Source organism: Sinocyclocheilus rhinocerous, unplaced genomic scaffold, assembly GCF_001515625.1.
Source record: "Sinocyclocheilus rhinocerous isolate Xijiao unplaced genomic scaffold, SAMN03320098_v1.1 scaffold1488, whole genome shotgun sequence".
NCBI lineage: Eukaryota > Metazoa > Chordata > Actinopteri > Cypriniformes > Cyprinidae > Sinocyclocheilus > Sinocyclocheilus rhinocerous.
This window is the reverse complement of record NW_015633542.1, coordinates 388,079-408,658: the sequence shown is the minus strand read 5'-3', so window position 1 is coordinate 408,658 and position 20,580 is coordinate 388,079. Positions and strand designations below refer to the sequence as shown.

Below are 20,580 nucleotides of genomic sequence, written 5' to 3'. Positions count from 1 at the left end.
AAATAGACATCTCCGTGATGTACATGTGCTACTAGTGACATGACCAACACTGGATTTTGGACTGGTGTGGAGGTCCCCACACCTAATTACTACTTTGTGGGGAAGTTCACGTGCGACCAACTCTTAAATTCAATCTTTCCGAGATGATTTGAACACACCATTAGCCTATACTTCCATGTGATCCATGGGAAATTTAAAGAGAATATTGTGTCTGTTGTTGTCAATAAATGTCAACCGATCAATAGGTGACACCTCAGTAACACTCAAAGGAGCCAAGCCTCCGTTCACTCAAGCACATCAAGACTGAAGTTCCCTTGATAATCCTACAACACACTGTTCAAGTTTCAGTACTGGCGTGATACTAAAATATTGCCAAGATGAGTTACAGTGGTGAAAAAAACACAACCCATGGTCACTGTAAAATATGCATCATCAATGAAAAGAAACAGAGAAACTCTATTTCAGATACAGAGAGTGCATATACAGGTTAAATGGGACAAGCTTAATCATCTTTATCATTATGTGTGTAGCCTATTCTTCCGTCACTAAAACGATAGATCATAACATAGTACGATATTATTGGACATAAAAGGGTTCCACCTGTATTCACCCTATATATATATATATATAGTGCATTTGTATATACAGTTGGAAAATACCAGCAAGTTGACACAGACACCATGTTTTGAATGATCTGCCAAACTAATCCAATAAATCACTGCCATAATCAATCATTTCGGTCTATATCAGCGGATTTTGAACCTGAACAATAGATGACCATCTCAATAACACATCAGCCGGTGTCTATAGAATATCTAGGCCACTCTTTTCAACTTTTCGTTCAGGTAAATACACGTATCGATAATATCTGAAAACAAAAGATGCATTAAAGATGAAACGGCTTATTGATTCAGACGCAAACTACCGGCAACAAGTTGCGCGTAGCCCTTCTATATGCCATAGTATCTGCCTTACAGACACATCTCCAGCCGTATTACACATCTCAATAGATGTTCTACATAAGAATCTGAGAGTTGGACACATGCAGTGGCTATAAGTCTCTGTAAAAGCATAAGTTTATAGAGAGGAGCTTTACCTGAAGCGCAGTCACACTGAAGCCTCGGCTGTGGATTTTACGCACTGTGTTGCGCGTAATTCGTGCTGCTCCTCTATAAGGGTACGATCCTCAATGCGGCGCGGTGTGAGCGCTGGGGACAGACGCGGTGCGATGCGATGCCTGCTCTGCTCTCCCCTCCGCGCGTGATGAGAGTCTCTTCTGTCTCCGGCGCGCGCGTCTGACAGCGGCGCGCAGCCTCATGCGGCGATGAACAGAACTGACTGAATAAGAGCAGGGCTGAGAGTTCACATACTGCTGCTTGCACACTTGTGTTAACCCTCTACGTATGCATTATGAAAGAAATGTTTAATTTGCCTTTCTTGCATAAAATGGACCTCATTCATATCCTTTATCGTCGTTTGCACATACCTTCTGTTTCCTGTCAAGATGTTTATATTGCATCTTCTTGCTCATTAGTACAGTAAGTGCTGTAAACCAGAAGAAAAAAAAAAACATCAATAAAGCTCTTCTGATTCTGTCGACTTTGCATTTTTTTAACTGATGTCACAAAAAATAATGAATACAAACATGAACAGTCGTATACACTAATCATGCTACACACCGATTCTAATAGAAGTAAGCAGCAATTATTTTTCGCAGTTGTAAATAAGATTAGGTGTACGTTTTATTTAGTCTTTCTACTTCAATTTTTTTTTTTCAGTTCTCGATTTTTTTTTCTTTTGTGTGTGCATGGTGTCAAATGCGACAGCGCAAGATACAAGTAAATTTAATTGGTAATCGCATTTAAAAAAAAAAAAATCATACAGTTGCTTACTGAACTTTTGACCATTACGAGCCGCTGTTACTAAATTGATACTGTAATATTGATATGAAGGTATACTACATTATATAGAAGATATGGTAAAAGTAGTAAGACTTGTATGTAGGGTAGCCATATGTGCCACTTATATGGGACACGTCCTGGCCAGGATCTTTATATTGCCTAAAACATCCAAAGTAGTTTGACCAATAACATGCAGGTATTGTACATAATTGACCAATCGTGGCGCATCGCGCTTGAGAGGGTGAGAACGATCAAAGCAATGCAAATACGCGCACATGTTCGTTCCGTCCTGGCCAGGATCTTTATATTGCCTAAAACATCCAAAGTAGTTTGACCAATAACATGCAGGTATTGTACATAATCGACCAATCGTGGCGTGTCGCGCGTGAGAGGGTGAGAACGATCAAAGCGATGCAAATACGCGCACATGTTTGTTTGTTTGTTTGTTCGTTCGTTCGACTTGAAGCTGCGCACCGATCGTTGTATGACACTTAAGTACCGCGAGAGCGATTTGAAAGCATAAGGAGCAGTCTGCTCTGCTCTCTACAGCTCTCGTGAAATAATGTCATACAACGATCGATCTGCAGTGCAAACAGCCAAAACCTGGATATTTTAGGCAATATAGAAATCCTGGCAAGGGTGCGTCCCTAAAAATGGCCCGTATGGTCACCCTACTTATATGCCAGTATGCGGTTCCGAATTCAGCAAGTGTCATTAACATGTGCCATAACAACAATAATCCAGAATCAATTTAATGGCAGCGCCACCTGATGGAAACATTTTAAGTAATTTGTCAAAGTAACCATTGCAAAGACACAAACCCGGTTCCTGGTTAGCATTCTCATCGTGGAATTATGGATGAACGGAATGGACTATTAAAAAAGATTTCCACAGCTTTTGGCCGGCATGGTCTGAAGGTGATCTGACCCAAATTTGGTGAAGATTCGATAAACACAGCAGAAGAAGATAGAAAAAACTGGGTTTGCGATATAATTCAATATGGCGGGCATGTAACATATTGCAGATGAGCAAACACTCTAAAAAATACGTCTTGCAGATGTAAAATAGACATCTCCGTGATGTACGTGTGCTACTAGTGACATGACCAACACTGGATTTTGGACTGGTGTGGAGTTTACCTCACATTTATTGAGGTACAGCCCATTGACATGTGACAACTAGCCCCGGTCCACCCTCTGTATCTGGGGAAGGCTATGAATCTAATTCTAGCACAGACACTAATCTAGTGTAAAAATCTCTTACCTGCATCTTTCTCGCTCTCTTTCACATCCTCCTCTATCGCTGAACGTAAATAAATACTAGAATAACTAAATACTAAAATAAGTTTTTTTTTTTTTCAATGAACAGTGGTGCAGCATGCAACACTATACTGCTGTATTTTTCATCTCATTTTATAACAAAATGCAATCTCTTAAATGTTGTGGATTGTGAAGTCAATTCATTTCAGTCAACTGATTTGTTTCAAATAAACAACAAACTGTTCAAACAAATGATTCACAATTCATTTTAACCCCTGTTTTCTCGTTTGAAGTAAAATGTTTAGTTATAAGTGGTAAAGGTTTGGTGTGTAGCTTACTGATTTTACTAAAAAGTAGCTTGTCTGCGGTTTAACTACTTTAAATTATAAGAAGCTTGGTAAATAGTTTCCAGTTTCCCAGCACTGCTACCAATGCAAAACCAGCGTTTGTGACAGAACCTGAATTCACATTCACTTTCTAAGAGAAACTGTGAAAAGAAGAAGAGCTGCCTTTTCAGAGTCTGAACAAAAGGAGAGAGAAATATGGTAAATCCCTCGACATCTTGTAGAAACTGTGTTATTCATCGACATGCCGTCCTCAAAGTCAGCAGTGACAAGAAGCGACAGGTCTGGACTGGTGAAACAAAGTGACCGTGGTGATCAGGGACTGAATGGTGCCAAAAGGTTCTTCTGAGGTCCAATCAAGCAGCCACAGCAGAGATCCTGAGAACACAGCGAAACGAACACACTTTCAATTTTTAAACTATAAAAATTATTAATAAGTGTAAAAACCACCCACCTGCCCAAAGACAGAATCCACTGAATAGTTTGTGTGCTTCATTTCTTGCAGCGCTAGGAAATCTGTCACACCAATCTTCTTCGACACTGGAAGTTGCACGTTGTTGTAGAATATTCACATAAACGGACAAATCAGCCGTAACCCTTGCTCACTGTGGAAAAAATAGATAACAGATATAACAGAATAACAGAGTATGTTTTACAAAAAATGCAATTTCAGTCTTTCTGCTGAAAGATTTTACTTTAACTTAATGTGTCACTTGCCATTTCTTTGTAATTATTTGCAAAAATTTACTAGAAATTTCTGAAAAAAACTAGCAATTTCTGTTTCACTATTTATTTATTTATTTTTTTAATGCATAATTTAAAAAAAACAACCTAGACTCATTGGAAAAACATGCCTTTACCTATAATTTTGCAAAACTCCCAAAAGTACCTATATCTGCAATTCATTCAGCTGAAATTAACCATAGAGGCAGTAAAACGACAAACAACTTTTAATACTTTTCACATAATATTCTATATTTATAAAGACATATTTTCTTGTGGTTCCTTACACAATACTGTTATGAGCTCAAAACACTTTTACCATAGTGCATGATTTGTAAACTAGTACATTTTGATGTTTGCATCTCATAACTAGCTTCATATGTGTGGCTTTTTTGATGTAGTAAACTTGCTCGGTAGCGCACCTGGTAAAGCATTGAACTTGCGATGCGAAGCACTCACGTACAAGTTACGATAAAAGATCAAGATAAAATGGCATTGGCTTCTTCAGCAAATGTGTTTTATCTCACATTTGCTTTTGTTTAACACTATCGGTCAGGTTTGGGGTCGGTTTAGTGTAGATGGTGTGTTATACTGAAATGCGATAGAAAAGTAACCTTTTAGCGCCACTCATTTCATTCCCAAACTGACATGATACAACATTGCTAGATTCACTTTCATCAGTTTCGTATAAAACTGAACATGCTTTTAGTGGCACTCACTGGAAATTTAACTTTGGAAATGTCGCAACACGTGCGAGAAACGGTGTAAAGTCATTTTTCAGAAATGTCGCCACATGCACGTTTTTTACAATGAGCCTGGGTTATTAAAAATGCTTCATGTCTTTGTTTTGTACTTCATTTTCAACAAGAATCTACTGCTATGGACTGAGAGCTAACTTCGTATGGCCTATTTTATAATCACATATACATACTGCATCAGAAGTAAAAGAAGTTAAACATTAGTAGGCCAACAACATGACAAGCTGGCTGAAATGGGGCATCTTTTGCAGTGAAGGCGCATCAACGCATCAAGCACTTGTGCGGTAGACATCTCCCTTAATTATACGGCCGCTATCTAGTTTTGTCACGCCACATGTCCGCTCTTGACAGTATGTTAGATTATTAAAGGTGAAGTCTTCTTTTTTTCCATTGTAAAATACTTTATTGTATCCCACCTTAACATGCAGAGACAATTAAAAGAAAGATATGGTTGACACTGTGGTGCTATTACTGTTTGCAGCCTGACATAGAAAGTACACACTTGTATAATAATGATGCTAACTAATATGCTAATATGCTAACATTTCATTTTAGCCCAGAGTTCGTCCAAAATGAAATCCAAAACAGCCTACAGTAGGAAAAATCATACCAGTGCCACTGTCAGAATAAAGGACAGTGTAACTTTCTTTGTTAGCACAAGTGATTATCCCTTTAGCATGTAGCAGCAATGCGCTGGCTGTCAGATTCTGAATGTGCTGCCTGTATTTACTCTGTCTTTCCTGTCATAGATTAACTGAAGCAAGGATTGTGCAAATTTATATCAGTTCAACCAAAGCAAACACTCTGTAAAAGTACCTGAAAATTGGTGCGTCTCCTGAAGTTGACATTTTCCAGTGCATTGCAGATTAAAGAACATAGAGTAATTAGTCTACTATTAGCTAGAGATCTGTCACAAACAATAAGCAGACAGTATCAATATATCTGGGGAAATGCTTATAAATATAAAACACTTTTAAGAAAGTGGCAAGAATATCAATCTGGGATCAAAAAGCTCCATCTGTTGATGTTGACTTGCCTCAGGCTTATCTAATGCAAATCAAAGACTGACTGTGCAAAAATAGAAGTATTAGTGCATTTTATTTTGTTTAAAGTTTGTAATTTAAGCTACACATTCTACAGTACCAGCTGCTGTAATTTTAGTCAGAATAAGGAGAAGAAAAAATATTATGTAGGCTCAAGATGCTCGTTTAGTAGGTTATAAATGTTCATGTGCTGTCATTAGTGCCTAATCTTGAGATTAGGAATGAATATATGGCATAAAGGTGAAGTGTGTGGTTCCTGTGCATCTAGCATCACCAAAACAAATTGCATGCAAACTATTCATATGCATGGCATGCATGCATGCATAAACAGATCAAATATTAAAGATGCATGCAAAATATTATTTTAAATAAACAAACTAATAAATAAATTATTTAATTTATGCATTTTAAACTGGGGTATGAGAAAGTGTTTTAACATGATACCAATATCACCTTTTAAGCATTTGCTCTGACTGTACTCTGATATAATGGTTGCTTCTCGTTTTGTTTATTCACCAAAAAGTCATTAAAAGCTGTGAGGCTTTACCACATCAACATAATGTTTTGATAATCAGTCTGTTACGATTTTTGGGTTAATGTTGCCCTCTGGAAATCTTTCACAAATGTTTTTTCCGGCGTAGCTGGCCAAGATAAATCCTTCTCTAAAAAGAGAGAGAGAAAAAAAAAGAGAAATGTCAGAAATGAAGAGTTGTCAGGGGAGACTACTGTTGAATCACCCTGAAAAACCCTTAAAGTCAACATGAAATCTAAATTAACTCTTTTTATTTGCTTAACAAATATTCCTTGTATTGTGGTGCAATATGCATCAGTGCAATTATTCCAATGATATCCTGTTAGAATTCCCAATGAATAAAATCAAGTCCATCCTTGCTTTGCATTTGGAAATATGTCAAATTACAGAGGTAAACTGGACTGTGAACATTGTTTCTTGTTGAATTCAAGCAGCAGTCAAACTTTTACATGATTGAATACAATAAAACTCTCAAGAGCAACACGCTCTGGGGAAACATCAGCACAGACTCTAACATGTGTATATGTGTATGTGTGTGTGAGATGATACTCTGTAACAATGCAAGCCGGAGGCTTGTCAGAGATATCTACAGTTTGATGGACACAGACAGGAAGTTCCACCTCTATCGTTGTTCAAGATCTGTTCGAGTGTATCTCAAACATTAGAAAGCTTTGCTATCTCCTGTCTTTCCCCACAGCATCCACTGACACGAAGGCTCAAGTCCAGAAAGGAGGAGCTTCGACGATTCTGCCGAGCTTATAATCTCCACAAATTCAACTTTATCACCTTAAAAATGCTGCAACTCTTTCAAGAAGGAACCACATCATGCAATCAGGCTCAGAAATTATGCAAAATGACCGAAATATTGCAGAATAAGTGCAGAAACGTTATCTAACATTTGATATATTTCCAAATATTTGATGTCTTTGGAGTATATGTGTTCAATGCCTGTGCAGATAATGTATGACCTGTGTACTCAAACTCTTTATATTATAGCGATTAGGACTGAATGTATGGCATAAAGGTGAAGTGTGAGATTCCTGTGCTGCCAGCAGCACCGAAAAAAACTGCATGCAAAATATTCATATGCATGTATATTGTATGCATAAATAAGTAAATTAAATAGACAAAAAATGCAAAATGTATGCACAATATTCAAATAAATAAATAAATGCATTTTAAACTGGCGCATGAGAGTAACACTTAAATCCTTTATGCGTAATGCATTTTATAGGTATTCATAATGTACGTTGTAATGCATTATATCTTTTCATAAATAAATCTAACCAAAGTTAAAATGCATAATAGTATTTGAAGGTTTGTTTGTCATGTGTAATGAATTATACTTTCTAAAGGTGTAACAATGAATAATGTTTTAGTTGCAATTATTCACAAGATCATACAGTGCATTATAAGGTGCATTACAATGCATATGTAATGCATTAAAACTATTTGTATAATGCATTATATATAAAGGCTTTAAGTGCTACCAATATATATTTTTAAGCATTTCCACTGACTGTACTCTGATATAGTGGTTGTTTCTTATTTTGTTTATTCACCAAAAGTCATCAAACGCTGTGAGGCTTTACTACATCACAATGATGTTGACCGTCAGTATATTATCACAATTTTTGGGTTAATGTTGCCCTATGGAAATCTTTCAAAAAAAACTAAAATAGGTAAAATCTTTTTTTTTTTTTTTTTTTTTTTTGAGTTCGTAGCCTGTCAGATATTTCACAATGGACTTTTCTGAAACGAGCAGAGCAAATTTGCGTGAATCATTCGTAAAACCATTACACATTTTTTGTTGTTGTTGTTGTTGCATTTAATTAAACATGACAACTTGATGTGTTCAAATCAATGCAACAATTTATGTCATAATGATCAAACTATTTATATACGTACATTTATATAGTTAGACAAAAAAATGCTCATATTGTCCATTAACATGTTTTGGACATTGCATCTAGTGCATACCACACAAGCAGAGTGAGAGTACACAGGAACGCTGAAGAACTACACTAATAATATGGCAAATTAGATCTTGGAAAGTCAATGAGTCATTTTCTAACAATCCAGCATCTAAAAATAGGCCTACTTATTTACCACGTTAATCTTCAGGAGACACTGTACAGCCTATGCAATTTAGTTATATCCAGTGGACAGTTCTTTTAGTCACATAACATTAGGAGGCCGTTGCATTATAGCATGCACATTTGTGGCCGAACACAAAAAGCAATTTTCTGTGCTTTTCAGACTACTTAAACGTAACAACTTTTCACCCCCGTCGAAGGCAGATGAATGCGTGCACACAAGGATAACTGTGTGCACTCACATCAGAAGGATATGCTGGCGAGAGTGTGCATGGCAAAGATAACAAAGCAATATTGGTTATCTATCTATCTATCTATCTATCTATCATCCATTATTAGGTGCAGTGAGCAGCTGTTTGCAGTGTTATTTCTGTCAAGCACCCTTACAATGCATGAGCTTCAGTGGACCACATGAGTCTGGAGTCAAAACACAGCCCGAACTACAATATGCCTGTCAAAGGCATCAAAGGTTAATGCACGGTATGCATGGAGAGTGTTTACCTCCTTGTGTCGATGCTTAATTGCTATTTAATAGTCTGACAGCTATTGTACATTGTAACTATTGAGAACACAGACGGGGAGGGTGTGCACTGGAATAAACCAGTTATTAATGCAATAAATTGGTTTCTTTGGGGGATAAACTGAACACAGGCAATCAACCAAATGCTTTAAACTAAAGAGACCTTTCAAATCTTGCATGTAAGCACGATGAAAAGTCGCACAGATGCTAATTGTTGTACAATTAAGCTTTTTTTTTTTTAACTAGCGACTGCTTGGCATGCAAATCAGCAAACTGCCCTCTACACCTCTGTATTAAGTTGTGTAAGTAATTGAATCGGGCACAAGTGCTGTTGTATCAACAATTGCAAGTCATTTTCATTACACAGTTGTTTATTTCTGAACTGATGTACTCTAATGACTGTATACATGCTGATTCTGGGTATGTCTGTTTGTATGCAACAGCGTATAAAGAGCACGTGGATTACCTTTGGTTCAGGAACCTTTCCTACATGGGCCGAGACGCACCAGTCCTACACTCTAAAAAATGCTGGGTTAAATACAACCCAGTGCTGGGTAAAATAGGGACAAACCCAGCAACTGGGCTGTTTTGACCCAGCGGTTGGGTTAAATGTTTAACCCAACCTTCTGGATTGCAGTGCATCAACCCAATTGCTGGGTTTGTCCCTATTTTACCCAGCACTGGGTTGTATTTAACCCAGCATTTTTAGAGTGTAATATTTGCAATATTAGAGGCATCAAATCTTGAAAAGATTTTCATAGTTTTGTCTGAGACACTGCTGAAAGTCCTTTACCTAATTTGGTGTTAATTTGCTTAAAAAATACTTGTAAATCTCTCATTATGCTATATCATATCATGTTTTTGCCAGCTTGTTTTCTTTCAGTTAGCACAGGTTTTGTATTTCTTTTTGGAACTATTGGTTGTAGGCTACATTGGCTTCATTTGAGCTTATGCACCAGTTTGTGGATAATTTTGGCAATGTTCACTCAAAAACTGAAGATGCATGAGTTCAGATCAATGAGGTCTACGATCAATCAGTTGCAAAAGAAATACAAAACCTGTTCTAATCGAAATAAAACAAGTTGACAAAAAGAATGAATCCAATATTTGATAATAATAAAGCATAACAAGAAATGTATAGGCAATTTTTTAAAAGGTTCGTAATTTTTGACCAGGAACACCACAAGGGGAAAGAAATCCCCAAAAGTACATTTATGCATTAAGTAGATGCTTTTATCCAAAGCTACTTGAACTGCATTCAGGGTAATTCATGCATTGTTTGGGAATCGAACCCATAACCTTGGTGTTGCTAGTGCATACAGTTTGAGCCACAGGAATGATATTTAAATGTAATTATATTTGTGAAATCATCAGCACTTTTGAATGTGCACAAATGTATATTCCCGAAAGTTTTTCCATCCTTCACTGTACCTTATTCCCTAAGAAATAATGATTACCAGTGCATTGCATTCATAGCTCAGATTTAGCTCAAAGTGATCACGCCAACAGCACTGAAGCACTTGACATCGCTGCAGGTCAAACACGCATTCACCATTTGACCCTGGAGTCACGCCGTGGTCCAAGAAGTCAATCAGCTGCGTATTTTATACACATCTCATATACACATCTCGCTTATGAATGCACGAATCAAGGATGACTAGGATGGCTTGACAGAACCTTAAATCATTACTGTAAATAGATTTTTTTTTCTTTAGAGTAACATGATAAAGAACAGTTTACATTGATTTATTCCAGACGAGCAGGAGTTTAAAATGCTACATTTTCTGGCAGAACAGTTTTCCTTTTCCCCCAGGATTAGGTTTTGCTAAATGAATGCACTTGCATGATGCACTAAAATATTGGAATAGCTGATAGTATAATTTTTTTTACAAAAAACACTGAAGGCTTATATGTATTTCTCTCAGCAAGCTAAATAATAATCATCAGCCTGTATGTAGTCAACGAAAAACAATGGCTGTTATCTTTTTGAGACAATCTCGTGAAAAAGATGTGCGCTTAATTGTATTGAATGTGCACTTGTAGTGTACTTCAAATCTTAAAACTATAGTTTTAAAAACCTGTACTTGCAGATAATATAATATCAATGAAATTAAAAGCCACTTAAGGGTATTTAAAAAGCACGCTTTCATAACTGTATTTCTTAACACATTTCTTTTAAAAAGTGCACTGTAATGACTTTTTTAGTTTTACTTTAAAGTTACTGTACATTTTAAATCATGAATAAATAAACTGTTGTCATGTTTTAAAGTACACTCATTTTAATGTGTTGCCTAACATACTAAAGCACATGCAGCATACTTGATTAAAATTTTAACTGTAGTGTGTTTTTTGGATATTAGATTTAAAGGAAATATATTTTAAATGCACTAAATCGCAATTTAAACATTAAAAATAAATTACATAAAATTTTCAATAGAAATTACATTAAAGTATATTTTAGTTTTCCATAAATGCTTCAGCAGTATTTTAACAATATTTCAAAGACAATAGAAGTAATGATGAACAAAAATATGCACTTAAGTCCCATAAGTATGTCAAAAAGCACTCTAAAGATCAGTTAATTGCATTAGTTTTAAGTATAATTCTTTTTCATATAATTGAAAATAACATGCAATTAATTGTCAGAAAACATCACATGCAGTTCGTACTTAAATATACTGTAGACTTTTAAAGAATTTTCTGTCCGTAAAAAGTAGTATTTTTAGTAGTACACTAAAGTGTACATTTTTGCAAGTATGTATCATAAATACAAAATAATACACCTAATTACTGCTGATTCATGGTGTCTGCTAAGTCAAGCATCACTTTTACAAATAATTAAATTTTTAAACTTTACAAGCGATCAGACACATATTTTCAGATGCTGGTAGATAAAACAGGTGAAAATCCCAGAGAACCGGACCATCTGATCTAGAGACTTGAGGGTGCAGGACTCTTTTGACCCAGACAAGTAAAAAAAAACACCCTGCAACCACATAGCAACACTTACCAACCGCCCGCAACATCCTAGAAACATCCTAGAAACCACCCACAGCACCCTGGTGAGTGTCACACCGGCTTTTTCTTCCGAAAATTTTTGAATCTAGTTGTTCTCCTGCAGCGTTCATTCATACTAAGTACAGTTAGCAAACTGTGGGAGTTTCAATTGAAGTCTCTGGTTTCTGCAAACCTTTGACTCCACTCATATCTTGCCGAGGATGGAGAAATCTCAGCGGAGCATTAAGGTGGTTTTATATTTGGCATAGGGTTATTCTGTGCTCAGATTCAGAGAGATTACAGAGTCCTGTGGGTCGAGTCCTGCTGCAGAAGAAGCCCTCACACCGGCCGTGCCTCGATAAGACAGACGTATCATCTACAGGAACAGACACACAGAGAAACTGAGCAATGGATGGGGAGAGTTCAGAAAAAATGCCTGTTGTCTTTTATCGAAGCAACAGCATGTGTGCGGGACGTCCCGGGAGAAGCTCAGCCTTGAATGCGTAATGGATTGTTTTTTTTCTTAATGCAACATTTTTATGGCGTGTTTGAGTAATAATTCTGAACAGATGTAGTTAACGTCCATACAGTCAGCAGCATGTGTTTGATGCGCTTGATACTGGGACATTTGAAAGTCAACTTGAGATAAACAGAACAGATTGTGCATGAAGAGATGCATTTTACACGCATGCACACACATTAAAAACAAGACGAGACCTGTTTAAAACCGTTCTATACATGATTAGTTAAAGGTGAAGTGTGCAAAGAAAAAAAAACCATTAGGTACATTCTTAAATCAAGATGCACACTTGAGAAACAAAACAACATTAAATATTAAGCATTAAGTAAAATGTATCAAAATTAAATTACATTCGGTATCCACATTTGGTTTCAGATAGCAGTTCTTCCTTTCACTGGGAATTGAACCCATGACCTTGGCGTTGCTAGCATCATGCTCTACTGTTTGAGGTACAGTAAGGCTATGAATGCAATGAATGAAGGCTGCTGGGAAGACAAACAGGCTAGTTGGGAAGCAGAAGTCTCTTAATGCAAAAACTATTTCTATACTCCGTGTAAAAGATTCAAATCATCAGGGGACATTATTAATTTCTCCTGTATTTTGGATAGCGGTAGTCTCTAAGCGTTCCTTCGAGCTGTGAGTCTGAAAAATCGGGCTAAAATCGTGCAGTGTGAACTCGGCATAAGCCTCTTAGGTTTGCTACACTGACTCATTCAACTGCTGGAATAAAATCCAGACACTCTGTGGTGAAGCATTCAGTAAGTAATTTTAGATTTTATTCCCCTTCGGTACCAAAAGCAGTGAATGAGTATGATTTTTTTTTTTTGCTCTGTTATATTGATGTCATGCTTTTTGCATGCAGAATGGTTATAACATCTACCAGCAATGGGCTAACTGGACCATGCTAACCAGTCAAACTCTGACGTTGTCACAATTCACACTGGGAGCACAGGAACGAAGGAGTGTGGAGACGAAGAGTAAAGTAAATTCCAAAGCCATGGTGGAGTAGGGAACTCAGAAGGCCATGACGGATCAGCCTCTGAGGCCGTGGCCCCCGCCCCTGCCTCGACGGCTGAAGCCCTACTACCCCTCCCACCCCAAAAAAAATATTCAGGCATCTTGGCTGGAACGGGGCCCTGAGGGTGTTCTGGAGGAGCGGGCACTGGTGGGCACTCTCGAGGCGCAGGCACAGGAGTGCGCTCTGGACTGGATTCAGGGACTGGAGCCCTCCTTGGGCTATACTCGGGATAGGAGCCCTCACTGGGCTAAACTCTGGAACAGGAGCCCTCAGTGGGCTAAACTCGGGAACAGGAGCCCTCCGTGGGCTAAACTCGGGAACAGGAGCCCTCCGTGGGTTAGACTCGGGGACAGGAGCCCTCACTAGAGCGAGCTCTGGGGCTGGAGCCGACACAGGAGCGAGGTCTGGGGCGGCCGCCGGGCCTGACTTCGGGGCTTGTCAAGCTCGCCGGCCGCGCTGTTGTCAGCAGGGCGGTCCTCATACCGCAGGGAGAAAAATGGGAAAACAAAATACTATTCAAAAAGAAAACAAAAACACGGGAGAAGGGACGCCGCTTACTGTTTTGGTCTGCTGTTCTGTCACGATTCACACTGGGAGCACATTAACGAAGGAGCGAGAAGACGAGGAGTAAAGTAAATTCCAAAGTCTTTAATGAAAAACAAAGCTGGAAACACAGAACACGAAATTACATTTAACAGCAGACGGGAAACGAGGGGCAGAACACACTTTAAATACACAGAAACTAATGAGACACACCTGGGATCAAATTAACTAAACAAGGAACACCTGGAACAAATGAACATAAGGACAGGAACGGAAAAAACAAATATGGGCACAAAAATAAACGTAGAGCATGTGGGGGAGGAAAACACAACACGAGATATGGAACAGAGTCTGACAGACGACCTGATATTGAGGGCAATGAAATGTCTCGAACAACATAATCCAGTGAAGGCTCGACGAGCAGTGCGAAATCAAAACGTCATTCTTATGGCAAATGGTAATAATGTGCATAACATTTGACTAAATGAAAGCAGAAATGCAACAATTCATCAGGCCATAACACATAAGCAAGATTTTAAGCTTAATAATAATATGCAAATTAAGTGTTTGAGTACAAAAAAAATGGATATAAAGTGAAACGAAACATCTACACTGGATGCATGCAGTGTGACGAGTCGTTCGTTGTAGTTTTGGAAAAGTGATTTCTGTTAAATAAAATATCTCCCTTTGAAGTGGACTTTGAACTTTGTAAATTTGCAGATATTTTTTATGCTCAAACAGCAACATTACAGACTAACTAAAGTTGAAAAAGTGAAAAAGCATAATAGGACCCCTTATACGCTTTATAACCATTATAGCCTATATATGATTTTTTTTCTCATATGTCCGGACTGAGTGAATTGTATTTATTCTATTCCATTTTACTCCCATATGCATTACCATTAAAAAAATATGGTGTCAGTAAGATTTCCTTGTTACATTTCAAGTAAATGCTGTTCATTTGAACTTTCTGAAAATTATTTGTCGAAATTTCCCAAAAAAATATTCAGCAGCACAACTGTTTTAAACAATGCTAATAATCAGAAATGTTTCTTGAGCAGCAATACAGCATATTAGAATGATTTCTGAAGGATCATGTGACACTGAAGACTGGAGTAATGATGCTGAAAAATGTAGCTTTGCATCACAGAAATAAATTACATTTTAAAATATATTACAACAGAAAAATAGAAAAAGTTATTTTAAATTGAAATAATCTTTCACAATATTATGGATTTTTACTGTATTTTTAATCAAATAAATGCAGCCTTGGTGAGGAGAAGAAACTTCTTTCAAAAACATTAAATCTTACCCATCCCAAACTTTTGAATGAATGTATATATTTACATAACATCATACTCAAAGATGTACTATTTTGAATTAAAACAAAAAAAAATCTGCTAATGGTTGTCATTGACCTCATTGGTAGATTTTTCTTTCTTGTTTTAAGCAAAAGCTCACATAAGTCTCTTTGGGAAAGTGCCTCCAAATGCATACAAATGTAAATGTAAAACAGCATGTAGAGTAGAAGAACTCAGAACAACAGTCATGTTTGCAGAAAAAAACAATCATTAAATCAATAAACACCTTGAAAAATGTGGGAAAGTCATTGCATTAGATAACAAAATATCAAACAAAGTGTGATCTGCAACTTTGCAATGGCAAGGTATTCTGATAGCTAAAAAAAATACCTTGTTGTCTTCATTTGAACACCATATGTTAATTTGTTAATGTTCACTTTGCTTGGACAGAGGGCTTGTGCTTTCTGTCTTCTGCCCATCTCTGTTTAAAAAACACTAGCTTTGATATTTTGTTATTAAGCACACATGGAAATGTAATGTACATATTTTAAATATCCATAAATGATAAATGAATTAACAACATACATGAAACCTATTAGAAACTGGAACAATTTCATATATTAACATAAATATCTAGTCCATTCAAATATTTATGTTTATGTGTAATACATTTTTGGACATATATTGTAAGACATGTACATGTATATCCATCCTAAAACGTGTTTGTTTTGTGCAACCGCCTAGCAACCATAGATCAACCATAACATGTTGATATTATATAAGTAAATATAAAAGATAGACCTGTATTTAAAAATAAAAATAAAAATATATACAAATATAAGTATAACAGATTGTTGTATATACAGTATATGTTGTTTTAATACATTTGTATATATAATTAAAATGTATAGCGTTGGGGTTGCTAAATAAAACAAAATATACTAAATCATAATATAGAAATTATTAACATACTGTATATACACATACAAATGTTACCATGGGGATTTTTATATATCATAAACTTATATTTTCATCTACCCAGAAAATGTATTGTGTTGTGATTGGTTAGCTGGGCCAGTGTGTGTTGTGATTGGCAGCACTCGGCGCCTGGTCGGGAAATGTCATGCCCCTTACCATAGCCGCCTGCGAGCTTCAGTGTAAATATTGCGTCAGTATCAAATCAATTTGAGCGCGATTTAAACCCGGATGATTGTAACCACTCTAAGTTTGTCTGCCTTGTGAAAACTAGCGCGTCTCCGACATAGTGATAACACTTGTTGCCTTCTCTAGTGCAGCTCAACCAGGTCTCGTCCCATTCGTCGATATTTGTGATATCACAAATCCCGGAAAATATGCGTTGTAGTCCAAACGAGTCGTTCGTTGTAGTTTTGGAAAAGTGATTTCTGTTAAATAAAATATCTCCCTTTGAAGTGGACTTTGAACTTTGTAAATTTGCAGATATTTTTTATGCTCAAACAGCAACATTACAGACTAACTAAAGTTGAAAAAGTGAAAAAGCATAATAGGACCCCTTATACGCTTTATAACCATTATAGCCTATATATGATTTTTTTTCTCATATGTCCGGACTGAGTGAATTGTATTTATTCTATTCCATTTTACTCCCATATGCATTACCATTAAAAAAATATGGTGTCAGTAAGATTTCCTTGTTACATTTCAAGTAAATGCTGTTCATTTGAACTTTCTGAAAATTATTTGTCGAAATTTCCCAAAAAAATATTCAGCAGCACAACTGTTTTAAACAATGCTAATAATCAGAAATGTTTCTTGAGCAGCAATACAGCATATTAGAATGATTTCTGAAGGATCATGTGACACTGAAGACTGGAGTAATGATGCTGAAAAATGTAGCTTTGCATCACAGAAATAAATTACATTTTAAAATATATTACAACAGAAAAATAGAAAAAGTTATTTTAAATTGAAATAATCTTTCACAATATTATGGATTTTTACTGTATTTTTAATCAAATAAATGCAGCCTTGGTGAGGAGAAGAAACTTCTTTCAAAAACATTAAATCTTACCCATCCCAAACTTTTGAATGAATGTATATATTTACATAACATCGTACTCAAAGATGTACTATTTTGAATTAAAACAAAAAAAAATCTGCTAATGGGGGTCATTGACCTCATTGATAGATTTTTCTTTCTTGTTTTAAGCAAAAGCTCACATACGTCTCTTTGGGAAAGTGCCTCCAAATGCATACAAATGTACATTTAAAACAGCATGTAGAGTAGAAGAACTCAGAACAACAGTCATGTTTGCAGAAAAAAACAATCATTAAATCAATAAACACCTTGAAAAATGTGGGAAAGTCATTGCATTAGATAACAAAATATCAAACAAAGTGTGATCTGCAACTTTGCAATGGCAAGGTATTCTGATAGCTAAAAAAAATACCTTGTTGTCTTCATTTGAACACCATATGTTAATTTGTTAATGTTCACTTTGCTTGGACAGAGGGCTTGTGCTTTCTGTCTTCTGCCCATCTCTGTTTAAAAAACACTAGCTTTGATATTTTGTTATTAAGCACACATGGAAATGTAATGTACATATTTTAAATATCCATAAATGATAAATGAATTAACAACATACATGAAACCTATTAGAAACTGGAACAATTTCATATATTAACATAAATATCTAGTCCATTCAAATATTTATGTTTATGTGTAATACATTTTTGGACATATATTGTAAGACATGTACATGTATATCCATCCTAAAACGTGTTTGTTTTGTGCAACCACCTAGCAACCATAGATCAACCATAACATGTTGATATTATATAAGTAAATATAAAAGATAGACCTGTATTTAAAAATAAAAATAAAAATATATACAAATATAAGTATAACAGATTGTTGTATATACAGTATATGTTGTTTTAATACATTTGTATATATAATTAAAATGTATAGCGTTGGGGTTGCTAAATAAAACAAAATATACTAAATCATAATATAGAAATTATTAACATACTGTATATACACATACAAATGTTACCATGGGGATTTTTATATATCATAAACTTATATTTTCATCTACCCAGAAAATGTATGCATGTGGAAATTATATATCACCTTATTGGTAACATATATGGCAATATCACTTTATATAGGGCAATATATGTCATATATTACATTTCCGTATAGGAGGCGGTGAAATTCATAAAAAAAATTGTACTTTACATTTACATTTACACTTATGCATTTAGTAGACGCTTTTATCCAAAGCAGCTTACAAAAGAGGAACAAAGCAATTCATTAAAATACTTAAGTAAATAAATATTGTTTTGTGTTGTCTCCAAAAGTAACAAAATGAAAACATAGGTTAGGCTGTGGTGTCTGAAGGTGCACCAAGTCTCTTTTTTTTTTTTTTCATTTTGAAGTCAATTATTGTTGTTTTGGGTCAAAGAAAAATTACACTATGCTAGAAAATTAATCAACTAACTAAGAAATTTGATTTATATCTCAAAATTAATCTGCACCTCACAATATCATTCTTCTTCAAGATGGATGAGGCCATTGTAGTAGCTGTAGTTTTTCAGTATTTGCCATTCTGTCAATTTCAAGAAGAATCAATTCATGTAAATAAGACCATTAGATCCTGTAGCTGCTCATTCCGATGAGAAAGAATGATTCATATGGATTAGACACAGAGAGAGAATGTGCATCCACATGAAAGAAGGGCTGTTTGCAATGCAATTCTAGTTTACTACATACTGAATACTGCACAGTACACACTGCATACTACTGAGACTTACATTTTTGCAGTCTGATCAAATGAGTCAAAAAAAGACGTTCAAAATCATGTCTGTATTTACTTCTGATTCATTTGTCGCACTGGAAATAGAATATTAAGTCAAGTGCATTGCATTGGGATACTGTCTATACTGCACATTTTATCATCTGAAAATAACTGTTTATATATTTTAAAATTTATTTCTGTGGTCAAAGCTGAATTTTCAGCATCATTACTCCAGTCTTCAGAGTCACATGATCCTTCAGAAATCATTCTAAGATGCTGATTTGCTGCTCAAGACACATTTTTTATTATTATCAATGTTGAAAATAGTTGTGCTGCCAAATATTTTTGTGTGATGCATTTTATTTTTCAGGATTCGTTGATTAATAGAAAGTTCAAAAGAATTTCAAATAGAAATCATATGTAACATTATAAACATCTTTACTCTCACTTTTGATCAATTTAGGGTCCTTGCTAAATAAAAGTATTATTTAAAAAAACAATAATAATAAAAAAGTACCCCAAACTTTTGAATTGTAGTGTTTCATGGTTTCCACAAGAATATGACTAATATTTTACAGTATTTGCACAGCCTTGGTGAGACTCGAATACTGGCTATTCTGTCCTTGCTTTAAAATCATAGTTTGATTGCACAGCTGCAGTAATGAGATGCATCAAGGATTCTCGCATTTGTCACAAGGAGATCACAAATGAGATCTCTTTAACATCTCAAATGTGTGTCCTAGACAGGAAAAAAGACAAAACTGAGACCCAAATGAGAATTTTGCTGAAGATCTTAGTGTCTCAAGCTGCGCTCAGATTTGCCAGGATATAAAAATATGCAATCAAAAGACAAAAACTGCAATATGAACTCAAATATTTTTTCATTAAATTCTACTATAACCAAATTATATATTTTATTGTATATTTATTTACTTAATGCACTTCAACACTTGTTTCAGCTGAATCTGTTTTAGCAATTTATAGAGACATATCATAGACAATGTCAATCATTAAAAGAAAACTGAGAACTCTTTTGAGTCTCCTGAGCCATGAAAGAGCCACCGGTGATTGAATTTCCTCTAGGACTGATAAGCATTATTGTACAACCAATGTATTAAAGATGTAAAGATTAGCAGCCAAGTTGATTCCTTTTAATCCCAAGCATTCATGGGAGATGTTGTTTTGTGAAGTTTGCATCACATCCAAAGAACTGTTTACACTTTTCTTCAGAAGAAAAATTACTGTT

The 20,580-nt window shown here is 35.7% G+C and overlaps 1 protein-coding gene across 1 annotated transcript in view; it reads right to left on the bottom strand.

Moving 5' to 3' along the window:
- Positions 1-1,231, bottom strand: part of LOC107744392 (cadherin-22-like) — a 215,524-nt gene extending 214,293 nt beyond the window's left edge. The window contains exon 1 of the mRNA XM_016558018.1: positions 1,097-1,231. The gene's annotated coding sequence lies outside the window, so the exon portion shown is untranslated. The remainder of the gene's footprint in view (positions 1-1,096) is intronic.
- Positions 1,232-20,580: the final 19,349 nt, after the last annotated feature.